Here is a 10,394-nt window from a genome sequence, read left to right as displayed (position 1 = left end):
CGAATTAAGTACTTAACCCGAGGTACCACTGTATTTTGGGGGGGGGGGGAAATGAACGAATTCCTATGCCCCACAAATAACCCAAAGATGCATTTTAAATAAAAGGACACATTCTACTCATGTAAAAACACACTGATTCCCCGACTGGATTGAGAAGGCGATTGGGCCGCATCCGGCCCCCGGGCCTTAGGTTGCCTACCCCTCATTCAAGTGGATGTCCTCAGACATGCTCTGCTCTCAATTTGCCTATGAAAGTCAAATACGGCATTGAAATGAGACACGCAACAAAAAAGTTGCAGCATTGAGTGGTTCTGTTCATGGAACTCTCTTGCAGGATACACAATCAGCAAGATTCAGCATTTCATGCTCACCACAGAGGCAGATTTAGGGGAGCACAATCGATTTGGTTTCACTGAGCACTAAGCCTTTGGGGTGCTGCAGGGGATGCTGCAACTATGATTTAGAATGGAGCATGAGAAGCAGAGAGGGCATTCAATTTTGGTGTCTTACAAGGTGCTGCTGAAATTTGGGACTCCAGGGTCTGTCACCACTCACTGAGCATGGGGTCTGTCTGTCCCCTCTCCCTGGTTCCACCTTGAAGATTTGTCATAATTCAGCAAAATGTAGTTTGCCCTGAAGCCTGCTGATGTCTGGATGGTGCTTTTTTGGTCTACTGGAATTGAGATTTTCGGAAGCCTTTCACACAGATTATCTCAGTAATCTTTAGGACAACAATCTCGAGAGATAGCTAAGTATTATTAGCTCTATACTCCAGATAGGAGAGGACAGCTGAGAGATAAAGACTTGCCCAAGGCCATCCTATAAGTTCGTCATGTGACTGAAGCAGGTATTTCCTGGTTCACAGCTCGTAGACACCACAGTGCCCAACTCTTTAACCAAGCCTAATGAAAACTGTTTTACTCACTGCACTTCAGTCTGTGCCTCTACCTGAAACATGCAACTGCCATGACAAATGATTTGCATTAATATATTATTGGATTTCATCCCCAGCGGAGACCATTACTTTCTGTCCAGTTTAATGCAGAGTTATAGTCTCTGAAATAAATGGTTTTAGCAGCTGCAGGTACAAACAGGCTTATGACTCTTTTAAAGGAAACGAGGCTGCGATCCTATACCCACTTACCCGGGTGTAATGCCAGGACTTAATTTTGAGTAGACACATACAGGAATTGCACTGTAAAACAGCCCATTGGTTACTGTGTTATGATAATTTCAAACAAACTTTGTTTTTTGTTTTTTTGTTTTTTTTAATAATATTTATTGAGATTTCAAAAAAACAAAAAATACAAAAATTACATAAAAACAAAAAATAGAAAATACAAAAACTTACACACGATAAGAAAAAGATACAAAAGTAAAAAATAAAAATATGAGAGAGTGAAAAATACAGAAGAAAAATAATAGTAAAGAAGAAAAAACATTAGACCTCCTCCTCCTCCCTTCCTTTGTATTCTAGTTATTAATTATCCCAGCAAATCCTTTCCATCTTTCTATTATAAAATAAACCTTAAAATTTAAAATTTAGATCTTAACTTTACCAACTTCTTATATTCATAATGTTCTTTCATAATTCTTTAATAGTTATTAATTATCCCAGCAAATCCTTTCCATCTTTCTATTATAAAATAAACCTTAAAATTTAAAATTTAGATCTTAACTTTACCAGCTTCTTATATTCATAATGTTCTTTCATAATTCTTTATACATCTTTACTAAAACCAGGTAATTTCTTCCAACATTTTTCTATCATTCATTTTTCTATCATTCTATCATTCATCAACTTTATCAAACATTCTATTAATTAAAAAAAACAACGAAAAAAGAGAAAAAAGCATATAAACAAGTCCAATCTTAATCCAACGTCCCTTCCTCCTGGTTTCGGGATTTGTCAGTCCTTATTCCTCAATCTAACCCGGTGACCTTATGTCCGAGGCCCTCAAGTCACTTCCATGGCCCTTCCGCAGCTTTTCTTCATATTTGTGGCTGTAGTCACTTGCTCGTAGTAGCTCCAACTTAATAGTGTTTTTAACCCTTCTCATCAGATCAGATCCTTTTCCCTGTTCATCGCTGCATTCCATGTAGTATTTAAGAACATACTTCAAGGGCCCTCCGAAATTGTGGGCCCCCACAATTCCAAACATGTCGCAGCCTGTTACTGTATTTAAAAAGTCCAGATATCCCAACATAGGGGGGTCAATCCAGCCCCCCATTTCCAAACCACACCAAACTTTCCCTTCCCATATCTGATTTTTTCCAAGTTCCATTATCAAATCCGAAGGATCAAGCTCCTGTTGAGACTGTTCTGTCAAGCCACACTCCTGATTTAATGCCACAAACCCCTGTTCTGTCAAAACACACTCCTGGTTTGAGTCCTGGATAGACTCCACATATATTCCCACAGTTTGATCAACGCCTTCCACTGCCAGTCTGAGATTTCCAGTCGACTTGGCCATCTGGTTCACCTTATCATGTAGTTCTTCCAGTAGAATATTTGTTTTATTGAGCAGGCAAACCACAACTTCTGAAAACATTGTTGCACTCTCCCACGATTCTTTGTAACAGCTGTCAAGTCCTTGGCATTAGTTACAGTTTCTAAGGCTCCCCCTAGGGAGAAGACTTATATTTGTTTCTGATACATTTCCATGTTACTTAAAATACTTTATCCATATATATTCCTTTAAAATGCGAAAGGGAACAGTAGAGTCACGAAAATTCTCTTCTTTTAACTATCTGTCACACACAGATACCTTGATTAGTTCACGTCAGTCCTGACTTCCCCGCTCCAGGATCAGGACGAAAATAACTTCCTTTTACTGCTTCAAATAGTCCAAAAAAAAAAAAAATTCCCAATTTGAAATGTTGGAATCCACTCTTTTAAAAGCAATTTTCAAAGCTCTAGTATAAGTTGTCTTTGCTTTGTTATATTTACAAAAGAACGGAAGGGTGACTTCCTGTTTAGCCCTTACCGCTCCGTACCAAATTCAATCGATTTTTCTTTTTTTTATAGTCCAATTCTGTCCTTTTCACTAGTCTTCATTTAATGTCCCAATTTGTTCAAATTCTGGGTACTCACGGATATTTGTTTTAAAGTCCGAATTGTCCAGGAAAAAAGGCAGCGCTCTCCGGCAACAGCTACGCGGCTTCACTCCACAAAAGAAGCAGACGACTCGCAGCACAGCGCCTTCACTTCCCCGCTCTGTTCCGGAGCCCGTTGCCGGGCTCCTTTGCAGATTGGGGGGGCGCAAACAGTGCCCGCCGAGTCCCAGGGTCACAGGCTTCACCCGCCTGTGGTTTGAAGGGTCCCCGCTGCGCCGAAGCGGTTTTAGACCCGATTTCTGTGGAGCGGTCTCCCTCTGGATTAGAGGGATTCCGCCATTGCCGTTGGCGCCACCTCCGGAAGTCAATTTCAAACAAACTTTGAATGGAGGGAGATATCTCAGCTGGTTAGAGCGTGGTGCCAATAGCGCCACGGTTGCAGGTTTGATCTCCATATGGGACAGCTGCATTGCAGTGGGTTGGACTAAGTGATGCTCAGGGTCCCTTCCAATTATCTGATGCTAAATCCCAATCAGAGACTATGCTTGAATAGCTGGCCAGAACTAAATACTGTATAATTATGGATCGGGCTAAATAAAAAGGTCAGTGCTTCTAGATGGAAGTTTGTTTTGGGATTGGTACTCCACTCCTCATGCAAGGGGTTTTGGGGGGAATACTTTGCAGCAAATTAAGTCCCATTTAGAAGCCACCCCCTGCATTAATATTACATCTGTGTTTCTAATGCTATCAATAGTGTCCAGAAGAAATATGCAAATTACAGGCTGGTCTTCACTGACCCTAATTCAATTCATTGACACTATCCCTTTATGTGTTTATTTATTTTAAAAACACTATCAAACTATATTTTTATATAAAATATGGTAATGAAAATAAAAACATCCCTCAAGCTCACCTTTCTATGGGCCAGCATTTCCTTGTTTAAACAGGCAAACATGGTTGCATTATCAAGCAAAGCAGAACAATTTAATGTGGTTGATTCAATACAGCAAAATATCAGTTTAATAGACAGGAAATGTTTAGCTCTGTCCTATTATTATTATTATTTGTTTAAACATGTATACCTTGCTTACAATCTCATACTGACATGACACTTTCTTTCTGCAAAATGCAATAAAACAGATGGTGAATATGTTACTTTTACTTCCAGCAATTGGCTAAATCTCTCCCCCCCCCCCATAGGACTCTTTTATTCCTATGACGGACAGAGTATCCTTTTAAGTGGGTTTATTTATTTATTTAAAATTCCGTGTTTTTGTACTAGCAGAAAACTAGTGTTCTATTATATTTCTGAGAGCAGGGCTATCAGGTGTGGCTTGCCTGAGAGGACACTTGGCCAGTATCTAGGACTTGACAAAAGAGAGTTAACAGCACATCATATTCAATTGATATGTCTCTACAGGAGCTAAGACAGTTGAAAGAGAGGAGGCCGACACCTTGACCCCATTCACCTGGTTAGAAGAGAAAGGGGGGGGTAACTAGTGGAATGGCTCCAAAGATAAAGAAAGTGGAAATCTGCCCAAAGACGTGCTCCGACCATAACGCCGTAAAGATGGAGATGAGGTTAACAACAGCTGGTTCTTTTAGATGGAGGATGAATGACACCCTTTTTAGAGATTAAGAGGTCTATAAAAAGGCCCAAAAGACTTTGAGAGACTATTTTGAGATAAATCTGAAAACAGAGGTGGAAAGAAGAACAATTTGGGATGCAAGTAAAGCTGTGATGCGAGGCTTCCTAATACAACAGAACTCTATAAAGAAGAAGAAACAAAATGAGAAGAAGGATAAAATTTTGGAAAAGATAAGAGAAGAGGAAAAAAAGTTGAGGTCTAAACCAAAGTCTCAGGAGATCTTGAGAGAAATTAAGTTGTATCAGACACAATATTTGGAACTGATGAATCAAGAAATAGAATGGAAAATTAAACAAATGGGACAAAGGACCTTTGAATCTGCAGATAAATGTGGGAAGCTTCTGGCATGGCAATTGAGGAAAAGACAAAAATTAAATACGGTTACCAATTTAGAGGTAGAAGGAAAGAGTATCAACAAGCCAAATGAAATTAGAAACTGTTTTCGGAGTTTCTTCAGAAGATTATATTCACAGGGCCCGGTGAATGAGGGAGAAATAGATGAGTTTCTCAAGAAATATGGATTACAAAAAATTTCACAACAGAGTAAAATAGACCTGAATCAGAAAATAACTGAGCAAGAAATAGAGGGTGCCATTCAAAATATGCAACTGGGAAAATCTCCAGGACCAGATGGACTGACTTCCAGATACTACAAAGCTTTGAAGGAGTGGTTGATACAACCTTTGAAGGAAGTATGTAATGAAATATTAGAGGGGAAACAGGCACCTGAATCGTGGAAAGAAGCGTATATTACACTGATACCAAAGACAGAGACTGAAAAGACTCAGATCAAGAACTACCGCCCTATATCACTACTCAATGTGGATTACAAAATTTTTGCAGACATTTTAGCAAAAAGATTGAAAAAAGTGTTGGTGGGTGAGATTCATAAGGACCAAGCAGGCTTTCTCCCAGGAAGACATTTGTCAGATAACGTGAGGAACATAATAGACATTATGGAATTATTAGAAGTTAATAGAAACACTAAGGCAGTTTTGATATTTGTGGACGTGGAGAAAGCCTTTGATAATATTTCTTGGAGTTTTATGAAGAAGAATCTACAAGGGATGGGGGTAGGCCAAGGTTTTGAGAATGGTATAGGTGCAATATATTCTGAACAAAAGGCTAAATTAATTGTAAATAACGTGGTAACTGAAGTGATTCAGATAGAAAAAGGGACACGACAGGGGTGCCCAATATCTCCACTGCTTTTTATATCAGTCCTGGAGGTTTTGTTAAATATGATTAGAAAAGACCAGTTGGTTAAGGGGGTTCAGGTCGGAGCAAAACATTATAAACTGAAGGCTTTCGCAGATGACTTAGTATTAACTTTGCAAGAGCCAGACACTAGTACGAAAAGGGTTTTGGAATTAATTCAAGAATTTGGTCAAGTTGCAGGTTTTAAATTAAACAAGCAAAAAACTAAAGTGCTGGAGAAAAACCTAACAGCTATGGAAAGAGAGCAGTTTCAAAAGGAAACAGGATTAGCTGTGGTTAAGAAAGTGAAATACTTGGGGATTAATATGACATCTAAAAATGTGAATCTATTTAAAGATAATTATGAGAAATGTTGGATGGAAGTTAAGAAAGATCTAGAAGTTTGGTCAAATTTGAAGCTTTCCTTGTTAGGCCGAATTGCTGTTATTAAGATGAATGTTTTGCCTAGAATGTTGTTCTTATTTCAGGCTTTGCAGATCTTGGACAAAATGGACTGTTTCAAGAGGTGGCAGAAAGATATATCTAAATTTGTCTGGCAGGGCAAAAAGCCCAGAATAAAATTTAAGATACTTACGGATGTAAAAGAAAGAGGGGGGTTTGCCCTGCCGGACTTAAAGTTGTACTATGAATCAGCAGCTTTTTGCTGGTTGAAAGATTGGCTGCTCCTTGAGAATACAGACATTTTGGATTTGGAAGGGTTCAATAATACCTTCGGATGGCATGCTTATATATGGTATGACAAGGTAAAGGCCCATAAAGGTTTTAAGAATCATATTGTTAGGAAAGCTTTATATAATGTTTGGATTAGATATAAAGACTTGTTGGAAAACAAAACCCCAAGGTGGCTGTCGCCAATGGAAGCTAAAGGGTTGAAAAAACTTAATATGGAATCGAAATGGCCAAAATATGGGGAAATTCTAGAGCAAGAGGGAGATAAGGTAAAACTACAGAGCTATGAAAAATTGAAGCCTAAAGTTCGAGATTGGCTCCATTATTATCAAATAATGGAGGTTTTTAAACAAGACAGAAAAATTGGCTTCCAGGTGGAAAGATCCAAATTAGAAACGGAACTGTTAGAACCCAATACTAAAACTTTGTCAAGAATGTATAACTTGTTGCTGAAGTGGAATACACAGGATGAGACGGTTAAGTCAGCTATGATTAAATGGGCACAGGATTTTGGTTATAACATTATGTTTGCTGACTGGGAAAAGTTATGGACCACCGGTATAAAGTTTACGGCATGTAATGCCCTAAGAGAAAATATTATGAAAATGATCTACAGGTGGTACATGACACCAGTCAAGCTTGCAAAAATTTATCATTTGCCCGACAATAAATGCTGGAAATGTAAAGAAACTGAAGGTACATTCTTTCATCTTTGGTGGACTTGCCCAAGGATTAAAGATTTCTGGGAGATGATTTATAATGAATTGAAAAAGGTATTTAAGTATACCTTTCTTAAGAAACCAGAGGCTTTTCTCCTGGGCATGGTTGACCAATTGGTGTTAAAGAAGGACAGAACTTTTTTTATGTACGCCACAACAGCAGCAAGAGTCCTTATAGCAAAATATTGGAAGACACAAGAACTACCCACACTGGAAGAATGGCAGACGAAGGTGATTGACTACATGGGACTAGCTGAGATGACCGGCAGAATCCGAGACCAAGGAAAAGAGACAGTGGAGGAAGATTGGAAGAAATTTAAAGTTTATCTTAAGAACTATTATAAAGTAAATGAATGCTAAAACGCCAAGGTTAGGAAATTATGAGGTTACTGCTGTATTGATTTGGTAATGACAAGAGGGTTTAAAGGTCAATTAATTAAAATTTGAAGAGAGGATTTGCTGGAAGAAATTTGAAAACAGGGATGCAGAAAGGGAGGGTACGGGGAAGTCGGAGAGAACAGGGTTATGAAAAGAAGGAATTGAAATTTTACATGTTTATGTGTTTGTTTGTTATTGTATTGTGTTTTGTATGTCTTAATTAAGTGTCAAAAAAAACCAATAAAAATATTAAAAAAAAAAAATAGAAGAGAAAGGGGGAAAGGTGTGGCCAAGCTTTCTGATAGTGAAAAAAACATAGGGATTGTTAAAGGTCACAGCCACACCACCTGTTTAAAGCACTATTTACTCCTTTAATATTCATGGAGAATCTGGGGAATATAGCTTGTTGTTGTTGTTACTAATAATTATTAATTACCCTCCCTGCGCTCTAAGATCCCAGGGCAGGTTACAACAATTTAAACTCAATGTTAAAAACAATTTAAAACAACCTACAATCAAAAATAGGGTGCATCGTGTGTGTATATATATATATATATATACACACACACACACACACACATATATATATGTGTGTGTGTGTGTGTGTGTGTGTGTCACAAGCCAGGGTAAAGAGGTGACTTCAGCATTCTTAGAAAGCTGTATAAGGCCAGACACAACTCTCTGGTGAGGGCAACTTAGAGGTTGCCATAGAGGATGCCCTCTCCTGGGTCAGGCCCCACCCCAAAGCTTCTGCGGGCAGTGGAACAAGTCCAAAACCTACTGCACATTGGGTAGACATCTTCACTGAGCTAGCCACTACAATGCTGTGACATTGTTCCTGGTCAGTCACTGCTGGTTCAGATCCCACAAGTATATATGTGAAATCCCCCCCCCCCCACATTCATCACTTTACATTTGTTTACATGGAATTGCATTTGCCATTTTACCACCCATTCACTCAGTTTTGGGGAGCTCCTTTCGGAACAAACATTTCTGAGCAAACAGGCAAACAATTGTGCTATAAGACTGTAATCCTATGCGCAATCGCTTCCAGGTAAGCAAGATAAGGTTGGACTGCAAGGATGCCAGCTGTTTGCCTTAAGGAGTTAAATGTTACTAGCACATCAAACCTGGTGACCATAACAGCGACTTCTCCAGAACACACTTTTTATAAAGAAAATGAGCTGTGTGGCAGGCTTGGAGGGGGAAAGAGACAGGAATAACAAAAAAAGGAGTTAATGGTTATGACCAGTGCTGGATTTACATATAAGCCAAACAAGCTATAGCTTAGGGCCCCACTCTCTTGGCCTTTCCCCAAATATACTTCTTCTTAATTGTTATTTCATTATTAATATACTTCTTAATTGTATTTCAGTTCAACAATTACTTTGATAAAATGCATATTTTGTTATGTGCAAATGGCTTTAGATACCTATTAGGTCCATAAATTACCATATAGCATATATTCAACACAAAAAATAGCAACAATTGTTGTTGACAAAGGACAACTTGACATATAAAGGGCTCCATTACCTTCAGTAGCTTAGGGCCTCATCAAACCTAAATCCGCCCCTGGCTAAAACAGCACATTTAAATAGAGTAAATCACATTGAATCTAAGAAGTGTTCTGCTGGAACAGACCATATACCCATGTAAACCACCATTCTGTCCTCGGCTTCACTACAGTGGCCAATGGGCTGCTTAGGGGAAGCCCCAAGCAGGACGTGAGTGAATTAGCCCTCTCCTGCCGTTTACCCTCTGCCCCAGCAGCTGGTGTTCAGCAGCATATGGCCTCTGATACTGGCGGCAATATATATTCATTATGACTAGTAGGTGTGGATAACCTTATCTTTCTAATTCCCCTTTCAAAGTTGTCAAAGCTGGTGGCTATCACTACATATTGTGGTAGGAAGTTCCATAGTTTAACAAAGCACCACGTAACTAAGAAATAGTGCTCGAGTTTCACTTCCTCCTCCTTCCCAATCATTTTTCCTTTTGTGTCATGTAACTCTTTGTATAAAGATATAGCGGTCTGAACAGACAAATGGTTTCCTTCCCCTGTAACCGGAATGGGTTACTTCCGGGTTTCGGCGGTCGCGCAAAGCACTAAATTGTGCTTTGCGAATGCGCAGAAGTGCCGAATCGCAACCCATGTGTGCACAGACACACCACTGCAGGTTGCGAACGTGCATCCCGCACGGATCACGTTCGCAACCTGAGTGTCCACTGTACATACCATAGGAACAAACAAAACAACATTCTCCCTATAGTTTAATAGGCCATGGATTGTTTAATTAGCCAAAGGCCTGGGGGAAGAGGAATGCTTTTGCCTAGCACCTAAATATATGCAACTAAGAGGCTAGTAGAGATAAAAAGTAGAGACATCACCTTGCCAACAAAGGTCCGTATAGTAAAAGCTATGGTTTTCCCAGTAGTGATGTATGGAAGTGAAAGCTGGACCATAAAGAAGGCTGATCGCCGAAGAATTGATGCTTTTGAATTATGGTGCTGGAGGAGACTCTTGAGAGTCCCATGGACTGCAAGAAGATCAAACCTATCCATTCTTAAGGAAATCAGCCCTGAGTGCTCACTGGAAGGACAGATCGTGAAGCTGAGACTCCAATACTTTGGCCACCTCATGAGAAGAGAAGACTCCCTGGAAAAGACCCTGATGTTGGGAAAGATGGAGGGCACAAGGAGAAGG

The sequence above is a fragment of the Podarcis pityusensis genome (genome assembly GCF_964106645.2).
Source record: "Podarcis pityusensis genome assembly, chromosome: 6".
Lineage (NCBI taxonomy): Eukaryota > Metazoa > Chordata > Lepidosauria > Squamata > Lacertidae > Podarcis > Podarcis pityusensis.
The sequence above is the reverse complement of the archived record's forward strand: the minus strand, read 5'-3'. Positions refer to the sequence as shown.